This window comes from Buteo buteo, chromosome 1 (assembly GCF_964188355.1).
Source record: "Buteo buteo chromosome 1, bButBut1.hap1.1, whole genome shotgun sequence".
NCBI lineage: Eukaryota > Metazoa > Chordata > Aves > Accipitriformes > Accipitridae > Buteo > Buteo buteo.
This window is the reverse complement of record NC_134171.1, coordinates 23,271,709-23,294,731: the sequence shown is the minus strand read 5'-3', so window position 1 is coordinate 23,294,731 and position 23,023 is coordinate 23,271,709.

Genomic DNA, 23,023 nt, shown 5'->3' with positions numbered 1-23,023 from the left:
TTATCTTTTGCATGTTACTAGAATATGGAATGCAATTTAGGCAAATATTAAGAAATGATTAACAAAGTGTGTTAGAAAAACTAGAACAGCTGCAGAAAAATAAGAAGATATTTTGTCAACTATATCCTTCAAAAAAAGTAAATGTTTTTGTAAGTTCAAGTCTATAACAAATTTAAATAAGATACAGAAAAATAAATCCTTGCTTTATCTAAAGTGTAAGCTCACTTATCTTTCTTCTATAGCATTTCCTTGCAAAATATTTATTCATCTTAAAAATTCAGCTTGCAAAAGAGTTGTCAAATAGTTGAGAAAATTTTCTCCCTGTTTTCCCCTACACTCTGCAAAGCAAATAAAAAGAAACAAACAAGCAAAATCTTGCTTAGTGCTATGTATTGGCCTGTAATACTGTAAAATCTCATGATTTTTAGTGTTTAGTTCTGTCTGTTCTTCATATTGAACCTAACTGGTGTAAATGTCAAGTTTTGTGTTGGCAAATATGAAATACATCGATGTAACACTTCATGTAATCTTGTCTCAATTTCCACTTTTTTCTGCAAATGCCAGTAATGACAGCAGTGTACTTGCATTCTTAGTGCTTTTTATATGAAAAAAGAATGTTGGAAATAGCCAACTTATTTAGAAGTGTTTACTCAAGATATGCCACTTTGTCAGGATTTTGAAATGTCAACTGTCATGCAAACAAGCCTGAAGCAGTATTCTAACACTTATTTATTAGATGAGCTGTAAAAGAGAGATTGGTTATTGGAAAACTAGACATTGCTGCATACCTACAGACATGATAGAGTTACATAATTCAATGTCATATATGACTGAGGTAAGTCATCCTACCTGCCACTCCAACATCCAATCTTTTTAAATATTTTTTTCAGTTGTGCACTTTTGAACACAAACTTCACTAACAGAGACCTTGTTGGCCATGAACATTGGCAACAGGAACTAAATCTCAAAGAACAAATGCATGTTAATTATCAGAAATGACTAAACTAATCAACCATGAATTGAGACAAATATATTTTAGGCTTATATTTGGCATGACACTTATGATAAACTCTGAATTTCACATCAAACACATGTATCGGACCACTACTGAAAAATTACTGGAAAAAGAGTTATAACTTTGAAGGTTTTCTCACTACATGTGACTTCTGTAGTAGTGAAAAATATGCTGTTGTCGTGGTTTAACCCCAGCCAGCAACTAAGCACCACACAGCTGCTCTTTCACTTTCCCCCCACCCAGTGGGATGGGGGAGAGAATTGAAAAAAAAGTAAAACTTGTGGGTTGAGATAAGAACAATTTAATAGGATAGAAAGGAAGAAAATACTAATGATAATAACAATAACAAAATTACAATAATAATAATAAAATGATTGGAATATACAAAACAAGTGTTGCACAATGCAATTGCTCACCACTCACCAAACGATTCCTAGTTAGTTCCCAAGCAAAGATCCCCCCCAACCCAACTCCCCCCAGTTTACATACTGGGCATGACGTCACATGGTATGGAATACCCCTTTGGCCAGTTTGGGTCACTTATCCCGGCTGCGTCCCCTCCAAGTTTCTTGTGCGCTCCCAGATACCGTGGGCAGGGCAGTATGAGAAGCTGCAAAACCTTTGACTAAATACTACTTAACCACAAATGAAAACATCAGTGCGTTATCAACATTCTTCTCATACTGAACCCAAAACATAACCCTATACCAGCTAGTGGGAAGGCAATTAACTCTATCCCAGCCAAAAGCAGGACAGCTGTCCAGAATTAAAATACAGCTTGTTTGAGTTTGAGTTAGGAAAACTTCTTTAGGGAAGGTACACCATCTCACCTCTGAAGACTTACCATAAGGTCAGAATGTACTGTTGAGGCTAACCAGGGAAGCGTGATCCTTGGGCTCAGAAGGAGAATTCCAAGTACATGAAGGGATATGATTTTATCATGGTACATAACACCACCATATCAAGCATTTGCTTTGCATTTTAGAATATGGCAAGATTGTGGAGCATTGAAGGAAGGACACTTAAATGATCCAAAGCATAGAAAACAAGATTCATACTGGGAGACTCAACAAACCCATCTAATCAGTTTATTGAAGAGAACTTTGACAGAGTACTTGATCATTTGATGTTACTATTTGCCCTGAAAAATGATATGTTGTTAGGAGCCTTTTCTGTCTTGAATAGAGAGATATAACAAGATACCAAGGATGGAATTTGAACCTATTCAAATTCCACCTTGAACATAACTGTAGTCCTTTAACAATAAAGGTAATTAAGCACTAAAAGAAGATACCAGTAAAAAAACAGTAGGTTCAGATTCCTGAAAATGAGATTAGATATCTTTTGCCAATCTCATGCTTTAATTCAACCTCTGAAGGAAAAATAAATATGATGATGATGTGCAGTGTTTTTTTACATGAATCTATTATGCATAATCATATTCTAAATGAAATTAATACGTGAAAAAGATGATAGTATCCAAGATCTTGAATGTATTTTGTTTTTATCATCTTTTAAAATACAACCACCAGATATCAACTAGGTTTCTGTAGTGCTGGATACATACGTATAAACAGCAAAAATGAAAGAACATCTGTCACTAAAATATAAGAAAAAATAAGAAGATGAATATATATCCAAAGTGTGAGCCATGTCAAAACACAAGGCAATATCAGTCACCACTCTATGCAGCGGTATCAGCGTATGTACTTGCAGCTTTCCATTGTTCATTTTTTTGTACGTATCTCATATTATCAAAGAGTTTAAAGATAAGATTTGAGGAAAGACAATTAAGTACCATTTAGATTCTTATAGTGATTTTCCAGGCCTGAAGGACAATTCTAGAAGATATAAATGACTTATAATATCTTGCAATCACTGGAAGAGAAATTTTTGAGAGGAGATCCGAAAAAGGTCCAAGTTCTTTCAGCTACCTACATATGAATTCCCAAAATGAGATGCTTAAGGACACTGCACACAACTTTGTAACTGTAGCATTAGTTCAATATCAATAGTCAGTTCTCACCAAAAAATTCTACTTGAATAATTGTTGCTAAGGAAAATGCAAGACAAAATTAGAAGTCGTCCATTGGTCTTTCAGTTTTTTAACCAAGCTACCTCTACACACAGAATTTTTCATAATTCATAATTAATAAAAACACAACCAGTCCCTCTAATAATGACATTTCAAACTAGCAAAAAGAACTGGAAAACAGTGTATAGATAATAAAAATAGTTTTGAGGTCATCAATGGAAATAGCTATTTCTCTGTATTTCATTATCAAAATAGTTGTTTACATTGCTGTGAACATTAAAAAATTGTGGAATTTAAACACAAACTATTTTTTTTAACTGGACAATCATGCCTCTAAGCTAACTGTGGTAGTCAAGGGCTACATAGTTAAATATGACACCAGGAATACACTGCACCAGCTAATGCTAAGCTTCTTACATACTTTTTCATTCAGTAAATCCAGTCTTGCTCACAAATTAAAAGGAAAAACTGTATCTTCTAAAAAATCTGTCACTTCCAGTGCTTACCCTTTTACTTGACATTAGTATTCAAGTCCAATGTAACTGATGTCTAATTATATTGAGGTTTGCATTTTTTTCAGTGTATTTCAGGGTATGAATGAAAATTTGCAGCAAGTACCATTAAAAAATCCAAGTCTTGCCACTTTGAAAGGTCCTGGCACTGGTAATAAGACAATGAAAAGATTTAAGTAACTTTGCTAGAGTTCCTGCATTTTTTACTTAAGTAATGCTTTCTGGCTCTGTTCATATTAGCTTCAGCTGTGCCAGGTCCTAAATCATTCCAGCTTAAATAATTGGCAATGCCATTCATTTTGTATAATGAGAATGAAGGTTCCATGCACAATTCTGCAAGCAATATAATAATGGATAAAGCAATAGCCAAATCTGTCATCTTAACTGAAGAGAAGGAATTTCTACTTCTGTCAGTGAGTCTTGCATAAACTTGGTCAGAAATAGGTCCACTGATACTACTTCACTGCTTTATTCATTCTAGGTTTATCAGCAAAGAGTTTAGTGCATTGGCTCCTTAAATCAATGGTACATTTTGAAAAGTTGAAAATCAGGCAAGGACATTAGACCTAGCTTTAATTAAGGACTTTGAAAATTAATTTTATATAGATATTCAGATAAAACACAATCACATGAATGAACAGGCAAAATTTGATCATGATGTCTTCATTTAAGTTGGTGTTTCTTTATGTAAATATCCCGTAATCAGCATAAATGTAATTTATTCATTAAGATTTTCAGATAAGTAGTTAGGATATTTCTATACTATATGTCCCCACAGGAGCCAATGTAGAGTGGACTGGACATTAAGTATTGTTGCAGAAGATATAACTGGTGGCATTTTATCATTTAGGTAAGCCATAAACCTAACTTTCACACTATTTAAAATTATTATGACAGTGACACACTGCAATACAGTATCAGTCTGTTCAAGTTCTCCATTATCCATGAGTATAAATATAGCACACAAATAAGCCCAGCAAAGAAAATAGAAGCTATGACTGAGACAACTATGGAATAGAAAGCAGTATAGCTGTATCAACAAACTGAGGCAGGATTTGTAATCTCAGGCATGACATCATGCTACACTACTTGAATAGCAACAATCTCTCTCCCTCATGAACTGTTTACTTAATAGCAGCTGAAACACTTCCTTGAAAAGTAGAGGTCAGAGTTAAATCTATAGTCTATGCAATGAAAACCTGTGATTTGAAATAAATGGTGTAAGGTTTCAGGTAAAAGAGTCACGAGAACTTTGGATCCTTTATGTTTGATTGGGAGTATGGGCCACTAGATTATTAGACAGATGAGAACTCTCACGGTAACTGATTCTTTCCCTTTGGTCCCCTGAAAAAGTATGTGTCTGAAAGTACTAGAAACAGGCCACAATTTACAAGTCATCCTAAAACTACTAACAGCACATTATTAAAGCAAAAAATCACCCTTGCTTTGTCATCAACAATGCCATAGGAATGAATTTAATAGCAAAACTAGTGATATGAATATATGTTTGATTCAGATTGCTGCATGTGCTCATCAGAGGAGAGCTATATTCCCAGGACCCAAGAGCAGTCTACATCTATGTAGACATTACAAGTAATAAATAGCAAAAGGAATGTAGGTTTTCATACAGTGAAACAGTTAGTATTGAGAACTCTGGAAATTTTCAGTACTAATTCTACTTTGGTCACTTGAACATGTTAACCATCAGCAGTCAGAGCACATTCAGTGTGGTCCTGAAGAGCATCTTTGTGTTTAGTTTCATTCAAAAGAAATCCAGTAAGAGTGATTTGAAACCATAATGTGAATCAAAGTAGTAACAATCGGAAAAGTCACTTCAAAAGCACACTTCTCAACAAAACTAAAACACTAATATAAAGGTACCTTGAGTTCCCCAGGAGACACAGCATCTCTTCAGAGGCAAACCTTTAAAGACTCTTCAGTGCTCCCTGCGTAACATCACAGACTCCTTCATAAGTTCTCAGCTGTATCAGTGATGTTCCACAAGTTTGACTGTGAGCAGACTCAAACCTACTGTGCTCTGAGCCAAAGAAACACAGACTGTCTTTGAACAGAGGCCATATACGTATTATATTTTTTCTTGGTGAAGTGGATTTGTATCTTGCCCAGGCTGGAGCAACAGTAGAGGGAGCTGTCATCAGGTGAGCACTAAACACAATTTTGTTTCAGTTTTGTTTTCAGTATTATTTTGAGATTAAAAACTATGTAAAACTTGAAAGTGTAAGGTTTTTTATGTGTCCATAAGTCACAGGAAAAAAAAAGCACAAGTTTTTGCAACATTTCATTGGGAACACTAGCCACTGGAGTATTAGAGAAAAAGGCACTATGCAAATCCAGCCACCCTTCTTCCACAGAATAAGTTTCATTGACTATATTTGAAAACTTTGACCAGAAATTGCAGATTCCAAGGTCATGAACACCACGTTTTCATGAAAATTTTAGTGGACATGTGAAGAAAATCACCCATACCTACTAAAAAGGGCAGATAAACAAAAATGGCAAATAACAGCAGATTTGGTCAGTGTATATATATAACTGTCGTGATTTAACCCCAGCCAGCAAATAAGCACCACGCAGCTGCTCCCTCATTGCCCCCCCACCCAGTGGGATGGGGAATAGAGTTGGGGAAAAAAAGTAAAACTCATGAACTGAGATAAATATAGTTTAATAGGACCAATAGGAGGAAAATGATGATGATGATGATGATAACAACATCAACAATAATAATACAATAATGATTATAAAAGAATTGGAATATACAAAACAAGTGAGGCACAATGCAATTACTCACCAAGTGATGCCCAGTTAGTCCCTGAGCAGCGATCCACCCCCCTGGCTAACTTTCCCCATTTTATATACTGGGCATGATGCCAAATGGTATGGAATATCCCTTTTGGCCAGTTTGGGTCAGCTGTCCTGGCTGTGTCCCCTCCCAACTTCTTGTGCCCCTCCAGCCTTCTTGCTAGCTGGGCATGAGAAGCTGAAAAATCCTTGGCTTTAGTCTAAACACTACTTAGCAACAACTGAAAACATCAGTGTGTTATCAACATTCTCCTCATACTAAACCCAAAACATAACACTATACTAGCTACTAGAAAGAAAATTAACTCTGTCCCAGCTGAAACCAGGATAATAACATCTCTGACATGCTTCTTATACATGTTTTTTACATGCATTGTAGCAATATAAAAATTAAAGGAAAAGTTTTCCTCGAAAATTACAATTAAGGCCCTAAGTTCATTGTTCCTACAACCTGAGGGTTTAGTGGACTGGGCTAAAGGCCAAGTTAGCACAGCTGGTGACCTTGGGGAGAGGCTGCCAAACAGCTCTTCGGGAAGGCTTCTGGGAGGGCTGTCCCCTCATTCCCTTGTGAGGTTCTGTTAAGCTGTGGCTCTCATCCTGAGCCTTTGCCTGACCTACAGTTTCAAGACCATTACAGTACCTGTGCCTGGCCCATTTATCCAGGCCCAGACATATCCTGCATGCTGACATCCCAGCCTGGCTATCCCAAAGACGTGTCTAGCCCTGTTTCCTCTCACCAGGCCTGACCCCCACCCACAGGCTGATGTCCCAGCCCAGCTTCATCCCATCCCCAGGGAGGTGCCCATTGCCCAGGGCTGGGGCTGCCCCTGGTTGCACCCAGGCCTGCCCTGCTCCCTGGATGCAATGGTGGGATGGGTCCTGTCTGCCCTGGGGGAATTCCCACCACTCCCCACATCTGGCCCCTGGGGAGCCACCGGCCCCACTGTGCCCTGACACTGAGAATGATATGCCATTGCTCTTCTATGATTTCTGCACTTACATGAAAGCCCTTTATCTCACTCATGCAAAAAAAGTAAGTATGGAGACCTGCTCTGTAATTTTGGTCAAAAGTGAGGTAAGATTCTCTGCTATAATTATGGAGGATTTGGAAATGCCTAAAGGATAAGTGTAAACTCACCCACAGGCTTCCCCAGTCGTAAAGCCTCTCTAATCTTCTTGTAGCTATTACTACTTGTATTACCCGTCAGAAAGTTTACTACGTAATCTACTGCAGAAATCTCTGGGATGGGAAAACTTTCTTCTAATTGACATCTCCATGAAGACATTACGAAGAAGCAGATGAATTATGCATATCCCTAGCTTTTACCAAAGAAAAGATTAAAAAGGTCATATTACAGTACAGTTTTAAAACCTATTACATGTAAAATTTTTGTTTCTGAATCCACTTCCTTTTTTTACCCACTTATGCTTTAAAAGTTTATCCCGACTGAAAATCCACAAATTTTTGCTGAACTAGAAATTACATCAGCAATCCCTACTGGCTACCTACTGAATTGCTTCAGTTTCTGTGACTCATTCTGGCAACATGGCTCTTTGGGCTCTCTTGGCATGGTTGTGCGATGACACTGCTGTCAGAACCCATGCATGTTCTGACAATAGTAGACAAGGTCTTAACAAGCTGAAACACCTACTTTCAATTTTTTAATGAACTCTAATAAATCAGAAAAAATCACAAAAGTAAAATCATCTTTCCACTAAAAGGAATATTTCTATTATGGTACAGCAATTGAGTGGATCCAGAGATTAAGGAAACATATGCCTTTACTACCAAACAATCTGCCTGGACTATCTTGGAAGCCTTACCTGAAGACATGAAGTTTTAGAAGAATTTAGAAAGAAGTTATTCATTAAACACAAACAGGAAAACTCACACCAAATTATTAATAATTATGTATCATATGTGAAATTAGCATACATCTGGTAATTTGTAGTGAGAGATTACCTTTTTACTGATAAACATTGCATATCTGCAGACTTGATTCTTCTTTGATACTGTGTAATCAGGAGGTAACTCCTTTGCTTCACATAGCATAGCACCAAAGTCCAGTACAATGGCTAAAGCAAGGCAAGTCTTTTGAGTATTTGATAGTATCCACAGGATATTTGTGATAAGAGCCTTTAAACTTAAGTGAATAAATCCACTTGTAAGCTATTTTCCTTTCCGTTTGCAAGCTGCTTCCATTCATCTTCATTCATAAAACAAATTTTTGTGTCTTGCCTAGTGATGAGAAGGGGAAAGAAATTTTAACCTGTAAAGGAGCCTATTTTGGAGAATAATTCTCTTTGCTTCATGGGCTGTAGTCTGGAAACAGGGTGATGATCTAAGGGAAAGAGTGTTTAAAGGAAAACAGACTACACATTGAAAGCTTAAGCCTCTCTCACACACACATATGGTTTATTTTGCTTTTGAAATTTTGCATTACCATGGCTATTCTTCTGTCCACAATATGAATATTGTGTGCCTGAATGTCTGTAGGACATAGCAAACAGCACAGCAGTATACTCAGCAGGACTGTTTCATTTCATATATCATTCACAGCTTGCTGCTGTGATTCCAAAACTGTCCATAACGTTCTCATAATGTTAAAAGGACAAGAAGTTGTAATTAGTTTTTAATCCTAGGGAAGTTTTTCAGGTTTTTTACTTTGTTTTTTTTCTTTCTCCCTTGGCAGAATGTATTTTTGAAGTTTGGTTTTCTAATAAGAAAAACAATGGAGATGATACAAAGATGGGATCTGGGAATATTTTAAAATTTAAATGTTACCAGGTTTCAGATATGTTATTGCTATGCATTTGCACAACAAATGGTGCTACGTTTGTGGGTAACTGTGGATACAGTTTACAATTAACAAATGGATTTCAGAGTGTGAGACTGAAACTACATGTAAGTACCTGTATAATCTATCTGTCATTCTTAGTATTTACATGTACTCCATTACTGAAAAAAACTTATCATCTTACAATCTTTCCTTCCCATGCTGGGAAAACAGGAATATGGAACAGAAGGTTGAGGGCAAGATTTTAGATCTACAAGTATTTAGATATTTACTGGCATCCTGGAAAATTAAATTAGATGGCTAGGTATCAAGCTCCCAGCCAAAAAAACCCAGACAATTAGATGGCTAGGTATCAAGCTCCCAGCAAAAAAAAAACAGACTACTGCCACAGAAAAAATATGTTAAAGCTGCTATTCTGAGTCAAACATCATGTAGGTTTTAGACAAATTTTTGCCAAATGCAAATGCTGCTTGATCTTCAAGGACAACCTCCTCAGGGCACACAAATGGTTTGTTCCTGTCAGGCAAGTGTGGGGAAAGGTCAGCAAAGATGAACACAGAGTTCCTGACTGAGCTGAACCACAAAAAGGAACTACACAGGTGGTAGAAGTGGGGACAGGCTAGATGGGAGGAATGCAAAGACGTTGCCCGCTCATGTAGGAATGGATAGAGGAATGCCAAAGATCAGTTTGAGTTGAAACTAGCAAGGGAGGTGAAGGGCAGTAAGAAAGCTTTCTGTAAGTACATTGTTGGGAGAAAAAAGGATAGGCCTGTTGCTCAGTGGGGCATGGGATCTAGTGATAAGGGTAATGGAAAAGGCTGGGCACTCCATGCCTTTTTTATGCCTTGAATAACAATCATCTTCTAAAGTAAATCAAGATAAGAGTCAGCACATTTGTATGTCAAGTAACAGCAAGCCGAGCATGCTCAAAGTGTTTACATGAAAGAGACTTAATTTGTGTATGCTCAACTAGTTGTTCGAGGCTTTAGAGTTCTATTTCTGGCTCAAAGTTGAACTTTTGTTTCCCAGAAAACTTCAAACCCTTTCAGGGTTGTGTTTAATTAATTAATATTAATCAAATCTATGTTTTAGAAGTAAGCAAAAAGATTATTAGGGAATTTGGACCTAGGAACTGCATCTTCTTGTAGCTCTAATCCTAGGTGACTTTGCAAAACTCTTAGGGTCCCTAAAAACTTTTGAAGTCATAGGCCTAATGTATGGTTAAAGGAGAGCTGTGATAAACAAGGGAATTGTTTATTTTGTTTTTCTATCATCTCTTTAATATCTTTCAGAGTTTAGTACAACATTTCATTCTGAAACATGCACAGTGAACTTTACAGAACAAAATTGTGCAATCACTACCATATATTTGTGCTCAATACCAAAATACCTTTTGCTGTATTATATTTACAAAATCATACTTTCTTTCTGTTTTATCCAAAGAGTTTTGGCAAACTAAGTAGAAGTGATGTTGGTGAGGGAGACATAAGGTTCAGGGCTTCAAGTTCTGTTTTGATAAAATGCACTATTTTATTATTATTTATATTTCAATAAATTTTGCCTCAGTATCTATATATTTTTACAGCATCACAAAGAACAGTAGTAACACCATCATCACTTCATGCCTACTATTGTTTGCATGAGAACGGATGAAAGAAATGGCTACTTTACTTAGGAACAATTATTGTTAACTCAGGATATGCTATTTTGTCTTTCTGTTGAAATGTTAGCTCTCTGATGTAAAGCAGCCTGGAGCGGAATTCAGCACTGATGTTACTTATTAGATAAGCAATAACATAGAGGACATAGGGTTCTGAAGAGTAATCCCTGCTGTGTGCCTAAGGGCACTGTAGAATCGTGCAATTCAACATGGCATATGTGACAGGGGTGGGAGACTCCTTTTAATTATGTGTGCTTTTGGATCAAGGCATCACACAGAACCCTTAGTGACAGAAACTGGAGCATGAAACCTACAGTCCCATGACAGACAAAGAATTCTGTTAACTCAGCAGGACATTGGATAATCTACTGTAGGTCTGTATTGGGACATAATGAAAGCGAAGACTGATCTGCTGGTGTTAATAAGTACAATTTAAATGACTTCTAACATCACTATAAAGTATCATCCTTTTAGAAACCACCAAATGTAATTTCTCACTTAGAGAATGTAATCAAAGAAGAGCCTTCTGTCACCTGTATATTTTAAAGATATTTCAATTCAAGTGTTAATTAATTATTTAATTAGATATGCTACTATTAGTTTCTCTTAAACCCAAATATAAGCATACTGAAATAGTGTAATTAATAAAAGTATTTAGTAATATTTTCATGGAATAACCAAACACAATGTATAAGCATTTTACATAAGCATGAGAGGAATGTGATCATTGAAGGGACAAATCTGTGTGCGGTTGCACATTGGAAAAAACTAAGGGATAAAAAGTTGTCAGAGAGAGGGCAAGATAAGCACAAGGCATCACAAACAGGCGGGACATCCTGCCTTATGCAGACCAAAAAGCAATACTAGAATCAGAAAAGACACGTTTTTCAGGGGAGAGGGAGGGGGGCATTAAACATCAGACTTAAATGAAGACAATGGGAGAAGAAAGAAGACAAGCCCATATTGGTTTTGATTTCTCTTGTCTAGGAGCTCTCAAGCCTGGTCACCTGGACCTTGGTTGCTAGGATCATTCAGGACTGTAGCTGCCACTGCTATTTTGCTTCAGCTTCATGGCATTGTATATTCACATCTAATTTATATTATAGTTGCTAAAGACTAGCAGTTTAGTGTAAGTAGTGATAGCAATTAATAGTGTGTAAGAATTAACCATTAGCTTCAAGTGTGAGGTTATTGAGCAAATTTGCTAGTTTACTTTTCAAGTTTAAAATCAACCCTATTTGTCAGTTTTCCAGATGCTCCTATCACAACAATAGCTATTTCCCTTGTATACATGCACTTATAGAGATAGATTTGTGTGTGTATATATATATATATATATATATATATACACTCATATACACAATTAGTTGAAAATATCAGCAAAAATTAGTGGGTATCCCAATGCCATTATTTTACCCACTATATATATATCTATTTATGACATCAAGAATACTCTTAGGCCCATCTCTCCAGCAAACACCCCAGGCAGTGCCCTTCATTCTTTCATTCAGTCTGCTTTTAACAATCAGTGGGATCCTTAGAAGCAATATAAACTGTGTCACCAGGGAATGGCAGCCTCAAGAAAGATAGAGAACTTTTCTTAGAATCATCAATACAGTTCATGAGAATAGATGTCAATGTTGTTTACATTGAAATTTTATCGTGTGAACATTATTACACTGTATGTTCTGCATATTTTGCAAAAGTGGTATAATTTTTGTAGTTAAGCAAGTAAGATGTCATTTAGGAAGTTTATTGAGCTTTTCAAATATGAACTTCACAAAATTTCTTTTTTTCCACAAAATCTTAAAATGCTTTGAAGATTTTAATTTAACCCTGTAGCTTCCATCAAATAGGAACTTTTCCACACTAAACTTACAGAGAGAAGAAAATGGAAGAGCAAAGAGTTTTCATGATTTCTATAACAAACACCGTGAGGTGGCAAGCAAAAGAATAAAATCCAGAAACAACGTTTCCCTGTCCTATGCTGAAAATCTCTTTAGCTTGTTAAATAAACAGACCATAAAAATTGCACACATAGTGCTCTCTGGACAAGTTTAGTGTTTAGTACTTCCATTATATGATCATAGCTGGCAAAAAGAGAGTATTATTCTTTGTTTATTGTTTTGAAAAACAGAAGGATTTTCAGCACTTTTTAATTACCTTCTCAGTATGCAAGGTTACTTACGTGAATGAAGGCTGAAATACCAAACTACAGGAATTGCTTACAATATAGATAACCATTATCACAGTTATGTGCTGATAGAATTTTGAAGGCTCCATTTTCTTGCACCTTGTGTGGTCTGATCAATGACAACAAAACACATTGCATGTAAAACATAAGGTACAAAGTCTATGGATAGTGAATGAGCAAATAAAGTAAGAGGAATGTTAAACGAAAAAAGATAACAAAAAAATACACTATTCTGAATTGAAGGTAGATTCCACCTGAATATTACAAACTGCTATTGCTAGTGTGAGGCACTTACATAAAAGCTCACCTATGTGAGAATGTGGAAAAATGGCACTTACAAACGTACTTGGACACTTGAATGTATGACTTTTCCACAGCATAGTAAGTATGAAGTATTGATGTTAAAATAGATGGGGGAAGGAATTCTGCATTTTAACAAATATATACATATATATATATATAGGTTATTTCTATGCTAGTTTACATCTGGCATAGCTGTAGTACCTATGTTTCAATTGTGTATTCTCTAGAGTTTACAATGCAAGAATTTTCTTATTGCTTTCTAGTGTTTTGGCAAATAGAAAATTCTGGGAAAGTTATAATAGATTTAGTTATCTACATACTTTAATTATTAGTGTATGTGTTTAATAAAAAATACTGAGATATTTGATCTAATTTTTTCTTGAAAGAAAAATCTTATTGAGATAAAGTCCTTCATTCTCTATAGTATATGAATTTCCTTCTAGAAAAGGTTACATTTGTTGAATAAAATAAAGTCAATAGCTTTTTAGTTGTAATGGCTTTGCGTGGCAAGGTTTTGGTAGTGGGGAGGGTTACGGGGGTGGCTTCTGTAAGAAGCTGTTGGAAGCTTCCCTGTGTTCGAGAGAGAGAGAGAGCCAATACCAGCCAGCTCTAAGACAGAGCTACCGCCGGCCAAGGCCGAGCCAATCAGCGACAGTGTTTAACGCCTCTGTGATAAGGTTTTTAAGAAGGAAAAAAAAAAAGTTAGGACAGACAGAAACAGCCGCCGGAGAGAGGAGTGAGAACATGTAAGAGAAAACAACCCCGCGGACACCAAGGTCAGTGAAGAAGGAGCGGGAGGAGATGCTCCAGGCGCCGGAGCGGAGGTTCCCCTGCAGCCCGTGGGGAAGACCATGGTGAGGCAGGCTGTCCCCCTGCAGCCCATGGGGAAGACCATGGTGAGGCAGGCTGTCCCCCTGCAGCCCATGGAGGTCCATGGTGGAGCAGATATCCACCTGCAGCCCGTGGAGGACCCCACGCCAGAGCAGGCTCCTGGCAGGACCTGTGGATCTGTGGAAAGAGGAGCCCACGGAGCAGGTTTTCTGACAGGACTTGTGACCCTGTGGGGGACCCATGCTGGAGCAGTGTGCTCCTGAAGGACTGCACACTGTGGAAAAGACCCATGCTGGAGCAGTTCATGAAGAACTGCAGCCCATGGGAAGGATCCACGTTGCAGAAGTTCATGGAGAACTGTCTCACATGGGTGGGACCCCACGCTGGAGCAGGGGAAGAGTGTGAGGAGTCCTCCCCCTGAGGAGGATGAAGCGGCAGAAAATAACATGTGATGAACTGACCGTAAACCCCATTCCCTGTCCCCCTGTGCCACTGGGGGGCTTGGTAGGGAATTTGGGAGTGAAGTTGTGCCCAGGAACATGGGAGCTGTGGAGGGAAGGTGTTCTGAGATTTGGTTTTATTTCTCATTACCTTACTCTGGTTGATTTGTAATAAATTGAGTTAATTTTCCCTAGGCTGAGTCTGTTTTGCCCATGATGGTAATTGGTGAGTGATCTCTCCTGTCCTTATCTCGACCCACAAGCTCTTTGTTATATTTTCTCTCCCCTGTCCAGCTGAGGAGGGAGGAGTGATAGAACGGCTTTGGTGGGCACCTGTCGTCCAGCAACGGTTAACCCATCACATTTGTTCAGATTGTTCTTCTGTTACTAACAGATCCCAGTCAACATAATATTTGGAATTGGACTTTAAAAAAATAAAAATAAATAAAGCAAAGATTTCAACTGTCTGAATGTTTTCTTTGTTGCTTTGTGGTGATGCTTGTTAAGTGGATGTACATCAGGAACATGTAAGACAGAATGCTTATTAGCCAAAGAAAGATAACATTTCTGAAACTGGACTTCTGTCTCTTCATACTTAAGAACATTACAAAAATTAGACATCCACTCTTTGAAACCACAGTTAATGAATTACTTAATCTCTCTTTCAGCAACTGCAGTATGCTCCCATAGTTTGTTCCAGAGATTTAATCATATACTAGAATTTAAAATCAGTGTAAGGAAAGAGAGTACAAAACCGGCTATGGTTAATACGCCAGCTCAAGCTTTGTTTGAGGACTGGGAAAGATAAAGACAAATCATGTTCATGTTATTGGAAAACCGGTGAATAAAAGGGACTTTTAGTTTGAACCTCTGTATTTTTGTACAGATTGAAAAATTGGGATTTTTTTTCCTTTTATTTTGTCTTTTGAAAAACAGAACTACTTTAAATTTTCACTTCTTTTTATATTCAAGAAATTTATAAACATGGCAACCATAGAAAAATGAAATGAAAAATGACAGAGTCATAGTTTCTATGTAGAAACTGTTTACAAAATTTCACTCAAATTTAGCAGGTTTTCTGTTGTATATGTTTATGGGTGTGCATGTGAGTGTCCACTTACACTATTTATATGTAGAACTTTGTTTTATATGACTAAATAGGCTTACAGAAATTTAAGTCTTTGTAAGATCCTAATATTAACAATTCACAGTTAGTTCTGACTTTTTAATTTTGGGTGTCAGCTTGAGTTGGCCTCCATTTTCCCATGAAACAATCTATTTTCTTTCTTGCTCATTTCTTACCAAATTGTATGGCAAGCTTTACAACAACCCACAGCTGTAGACTGCTAGAAAGTGTATTCTTCCAAGATGTATTTATAACATGGATTGAGAAGCAAGGACCTGATGGTTAAGGGTTTTTGAGTTTTATGATTCTACAGTCCTTACCTTGGATCTTTTTTGAGCGTGGTGTGTGGGCTTGAAGTTGAGGGTTTGGCAAAAAAAAACCAACCACAAAACAAAACAAAAAAACCCAAATCCTCCAAAAAAAACCCTGATGTTAATTATCAGTGATAAATTACTACATGCTTGAAAGGTCTTAGAGGAAACTACATGTTTTCTCTGATGAGAACGCTGTCATTCTCTTGATTCCAAACCAAAAAGTATTTGCAAGTAAAGGGAGCAAAGATGATGGTACAATGGAAAGAAAACATTTCCAAGGAAACTATATTTGCTGCTGGAGTAAGGTTCAACTGTCAAATATTAGAATGATCCAAGGAGACAAGATAGTCAGACACCAGTTTCTTTATGAAATACTGACTGCTGGAAAATCTTGGTGCAGCTGGACTTAACAAGAACTGGTCCAGAAGAACATGAACATCTTAATAGTCTTTCCACCTTTGCACTTGTTGTAATATTTATGGGCTTTGGTTAAATTAGATATAAAGCAGCAATAAAATAAATTCCACAAAACCTACCCTTTATCAACCTAGTATCCAAGATGAACATTGAAGGTCCTCTATTCTGTGCGTATAGAGAATTGCATTTTAAACCAGGACTGATGTAATTCTGAACTACTGTCTACTTTCAGGTGAGCAGTGCCTGCTTCAGCATACTTAGCAAGGGGAACAGCGAGATGGTAGTAGGGAGTGATACACATTTTTCAGGTCAAGGCAATTTTCTGAATGCCCAAAATTTGGTAGTAGCTGCTTCAGAGTGCTCATGCCAGGAAGATAGTAGTCAGCTCATTCATCTTTGTCCAACATGCTGTTTTGTATTCTGTTTGTTAATCACACATTTGGTCATAGGTAGAAATTCTCACACTTTTAGGCAACTCAGAGCATTTCAGACCTGCTCCAAGATTTAAAACCAATCCATACCATCCAGTTCCTAACTGAAAATTAAATGAAAGGATAAGAGGGAGTCATATACAGGTATATATACATATATCACTATCAGTACCAATGCTAACACTAAATTGTCAACCAACATATTTTACTGATAACAAACTAAATTTCTTATTTGACTATAGTTGAAAATGATAAAACATCTTTTACATGTTCTTAGAAGCACCAACTACTCCATACAGCTAAGGGATCATTAGATTCCTAAGAGCCTTCAGGAGCATAAACCATCCCAGAGGTCAAAACTGTGAAGCCTTTATCATCCTGCAGTATTACTTAAACAGAAAAGTACTATGCTATTACTATGTATCTATGACTATCTAAACAAGAAGTCTATTCTATACTTCTAAGAAGAACAGTGAAGAGTGTAGAAGGGACAGTTAAGGGACAAACTTATTTACTTTTGTACCTATCCCAATCTGTCCTACTTCTGACACTCCAGCAGAAGCTGTCTAAATTTAAGCAGCCTGTTTTCAGCTTACTTTTATTATTCATACTTACCAGAAACTCCAGAATTTTCCTCCTGAGGACTTCTACTTTAAGCGTCCTCTGCACCTTGAGACCTGTCCCCATTTTGTGAAATAATCCTCATAAAAATGGTTGTTTTATTCCCTTTGCCAGAGAATTTTCCTCTATTCTGATCTAGGGGTTTAACGTCTCTTTGCACTTAGCAATCAAATAAAAACCAAAAGCAATACAACTTGACAGGCTGAGCCAATTCAAGGATTCTAAATACTTTTAAATAATGTCATTTTGTCACCTTAAAGGACTTATATTGTCACCACTGTTGTAATGGAACAATTCAGCTTTGCTGTAGGATCAGAACACCTTTCTGGGTTGAGCCCAAATAGGTGAAGCAATACAGAGGGCAGAGGTGTTTGTAGCCAAAGCAGGCTTCCGACACCTGCAATGCCTTTTATTGAAAGGGTGTGGGGAGCAGCTGGGAGAAGCTGCTCCATAGCTTCCAAGCTTTTTTTTTCTGTGATAACAGAAGCAGAAAGCATTGCTCTGCAGGATCATAACATAGACATCTTTACTGAAACAATTAGGATAGTTGGCACTTTGTCACCTGGTGAGATATCCATTTGGCTAAGCATAAACGTGGCTTTGCTGGTGGTACATTATCCCTATATTTACTGTGTTTGAAATGGCATCATTTAACTAAGTTTTGCAAAATGTTAGGATTTGATCAAGCTATGAGAAAACAACAAGCTCAGATTAATTTCCAAACAGAAATTCCATATGAAAGATAATATAAGATGGAGGTAGCTCTAGGGCTGCTTGAGAAAGCAGTCTTTGGCATCTGCATTTTGCTACAATATTTGTTAGACATATATAGCATGCTAAAATAACATGATATACCATCATGTTTATATCCTGGCCGGAGGTTTAGGTAACTGAGACTGTGTGAAAATTCTGCAGATGACATGAGAAACTTCTGAACATAACAAATAACATGGTGACATCTGACAAAAATTACAGGGAGCACCACAAGGGATGGATGCATTACACAGGTGATTAAGGGGCAGTAATGTGACCTGTGGACTGACGTCTCAGCCCAGCCTTATCCCCATGGCCCAGCCTGGCCATCCCAGGGCTGTGTCTGACCCCAGTTCCCCTCACTAAGACTGATCCTGACCTCCACCCACTAGCTGATGTCCCAGTCAGGCCTCAGACCTGCCCTTTCTGCCCCAGGGGAGCCCCTGCCACTCTGCTCCTGGCCCCTGGGGATTTACTGTGCCTAATAATTAACTTCTTTGGGATCATCTCTTTGAAGGTCTCAATTTGAGAATGAATTCAGTGACTGACAAAAGAATTGGGTTGAAGTTAGAAGTATTGCAATATTCACATGATTCTAATTGATATGCAGCATACTTTTTTTCTTTTTTTACAGTTACTTTTTTGAGAACTGATGTTCCTTAATTTTATGTAATAAATTATAAAGTTAAGTGGTGTAGATAATTTGACATAATTCATTGTGAAATATCACAACATGTATAAAAAGCACAGTCAGCAGCATGCCAGAAGTAAGAGCCTTCCTAAAGTGGATCACAATATGTCTTTTATGATCACTGATATTTTTTTCCCCACAAAGCTAAACTTACACCCTCTAAGCATTTATTGCTGAATGCTTCTTCTGAGAACATCTAAAAATAGAGAATTCAGATAGTAGAGCTGTTCTGATTCTAGAAAGAAATAAAATGAATATAAAAAGTTTCCAATAGCAACCTTTTTTTTATTGTACCATTGTTGAGAACCTGCAGCATTTAAAGTGACACTCACAAATAAATGAAGGGATACAAGAAGCTTCTTCCTAGAACTGTTACAAGTACATAACTCCTTGTTTACTTATGTGTATAAGGAATTTTTTTTTTCCATTCTTAACATTTTTCTTTCCTCTTTTGATAGAGTGACTGTTATTTTTCCAACAATGAAAGGTTACTGGTTGTCCTGAGGTTTGATTTTGGAATATTTGCCTTTGAATCTTCCAACGGGGGATATATTTTGTAGTTTGTAATCACAGCTGTGAACCAGTCATCGGAAAAGTAAAATAATGCTCTATCCCTCTAAAAATGCATTTGTTGGCATTCAAATTTGTCTGTATAGCTCAGCAGCAGAAAATACAAACCTTTTGTCATCAACAGTTTTTGTCAGGGGAGATAATAACAATGCTTGTTTAATGGTTCAAGGAAACAACATGAACTGATATGAGCACTCTGATTTCATTTATTCTATTTTAACACTTTATAGCATGCAGTTTCACTTATCGGACCATTTATCATTAGGTAATACATTGTAATTCATCATAATTCATACTGGTTTTGTTGATATGGTCTTCTAACGGTCATCTGGCATCTGTTTAAAAAAGTAGTGGTTTCAGAAAAGTCAGGGATATTTGTAAAATCTATTCAACTGCACAAAAAATAAGAACATGTTACTCACATCCATGGGATTTTAAGACTAAATTCTGCTCTAAGGTATACTGTAATTACTCTGGATATATTCTAGAATAACTGACAGGTGTAATTGGCTCTTTTCAGCCTCCACATTGTAAAACCTGGATGCTGAGAATTTTATGTAATGGTTTAGAGGAAACAGCTAACTCAACAAGCAGAAAAAATTGCACATTGTCTCTGAAAAAAAGAAATAAAAGTGCTTAAATTTTCACAAGAGAGTCAGCATCTTTGTGATTCATAGCAATTTACTGTTAAATAGTAGTTATTCAACAAGTACAATGTTAAAAAAAGACAGTTTTCAGCCAACTTCTGTTTTCTGCCTATACCATAGTTTTGTACCCTTTTTAGAATGGTGCATTCAGTTCAGCAGTGGGTTTATTTTGATTTTTTTCTTATTTCTAGTCATTGGGGAAAGATATGTATGCATAGGTAAAATACATATGTGCACAAGTATGTGTTGCTGGTTGGTAAATTTAGATGAAATGAGAACAATATAGTACCAAATCCAAATCACAGGAGGATGCCATGAGTTTATATTGTATATCATACAATTTATATTATGAATTGGCTTGTTTTATTAAATGAGAGAATAGGGTGATTCACCTTCTGAGTCCTGTACCATGGATCTCACCAACTCTGTTCAGAGAAAACCCCCTTCTGGTTTGTCATCTTTAATTTTTTACAGCCTACATTCTCAATCCAGCTTTGAGAAAGGAGATTAGGTCTTTTCTTCTGCTGCTAGCAAAAGGCATCAAAAGAATAGAGCTTCAATTTGCCATACACTCAAAAGTTTCAGGCTTTAAAAATGCTTGGATTAATAGGCCAACAATCAAACAAGTTTTACAGTCCAATAAGAAAACAAATGCAGAAATGGATAATCAGCATGGGGTAGAAGAAAAGATCTGTTGCTGATTTGAAGCATATGCAATAACTGCACAGAAATAAGATTAGAATAAATTCTGCATTTTTGGACATCCTCAGATGAGACTTGGTGAATATTTTATATCAGTTCATTTTTAAAATTGCATTACCAAATTCCCACTAGCATGATTACTGTCATGCTTCAAACCCAATATTGTCTGAGACGGTTTTTACTTTACCTGAGTGTGGTCAAGGAGACAGACTGGAAGCTCATGTATAATGGCTGTCCCTTGGCTAACACAATAAATTTGAACAAGAAATCACTAGGACTAAATACAGTCTCCTTAGAATAGGAATGTTAAATCTTCAGCTGAATATCTTTAAACACAAATCCCCTGTAGATTACTAGACAAAGGGTATTTTAGAATATAAAATATTAAAACTATCTATCGGGGAATGCCATAGAACTTCCAATGGAAAAATGTTGGAGAAGACATATTCAATATGTGTGCTGAAGGTTAAATTGCTGTATATAAAATGGATATTGAGATTGTACTAACTGTTTACCAGCCTCTCCCTAAGCTGAGAAACTCTGAACAGGAAACTAGGAGTTCTCACAGGTAACGTTCCACTGGAATTTTCTAAGAAATAATAGAATTATATTGGATCTACAATGCCAAGAAGCAAGAATGAGAATAGAAACATCTCTGAAGTGCAGTATTTCTTTGAAATTGCCCTTGTGTTCTGAAAAAAATTGATAGCGTTAATTCTGGAGACAAGCCCAGTATCTCTTTGATGAGAGAATCACTTACATTGGTACTAACATGAATTTTTCAAGTGAGTTGATATTTGCCTTCAAATAAACCACTTCAATTTTATCACCAGTGTCACCAGGACCTTACTCATACTAATGAATTGTCTGCAAAGTACTCTGAAGATATAAAATAAGGGTTAATCATACCATTATTAATTTTCATTATTTTATATTTTTTATGTAATGTAGAAATTTTCTTTTATAAGAAACAGTTCTTTTTTATTTCTGTATGGAAATTTTGTGAAATAATATTTTATTAGGATTATATACACATACACACTTATTTTAAGCATTCATAGATTAACAATGCTATGAATTATGTTAACCCTGTGAAGTGAGACTATTTTTGCTCCTGATGTCTGTTAGAAATACTTATACAGTTAAGAAACTCTGCCTAGGGCATTTCCTGGGGATTAATGAACTAATCGCCATTTGGGAGAGTTAGTTGCTTGAGGCAAAGCTGCTCATTAATTCCTTAGGAAATATTTTGGGTAGGGGTGTTTTTTTGTTTGTTTGTTTTGTTTGTTGTTGTTGTTGTTTAATTCATCCACAGAGTAAACTCTTACAACTTCCCCTGGGAGCAGCTTCATTTTGCCACCGTGCCAGAAGCATATTAAGTTTGAATGGGTGGTACTCCTATATTGGGTATTGATGAAATATTTATAGCAATCACAGCAGTATGAGAATTTTTTATTTTAATTCTTAATATTCTGTCAGTAATTATAATGCTAATATATTATGCTCCTAGCCCTTCTCTGACAAAACATTTATAACACATTAAATAATAACAATGTAGAATCATTATACTGAATACACTGAGCAATGTAACAAGCCTAAATAAAGTGGATTCCAGGACAAAACCACATGGATCATCTGAGAAGATGCCAAAGGATTAACAATTGCATTAGTTATATTAAAAAATTTAGAGGCCAGTTGCTGAAACTAAGTCCAAAATATTTGTGGCAGCACATTTCCTGTATAGCAGAAGGGTGTCACTTAGATATTCAGAAGCATAGGTAACACAGGAAATGGTATTCAGCAGGAACTAACCAAAAATTATTAATAATTTAAATCTCTATCTCCAACCTGCAAAATTCTCCTGTTTTAGGAAAGATAAAAAATCACATTGAACAAGATCAGGTTTATTTGCCCTCTAAATAAAACTAAAAAGCAAATAGAAAGCAATTATAGTTTTATTATTTATTATTTATCTCAATAGATATGAGTTAGGCAGATGTGTTTTTCTTATAGATTAGATTAATTAGTATGAACTTCTTATGACGCAAAGCTTTTATCAGCCGGTTTAAGTGGTTGCTTTGCAACACTATGACAATGAGCAAAAGTCACTCTCCTGGTAGATCTTGTCTTTTGGTTAGGAAGA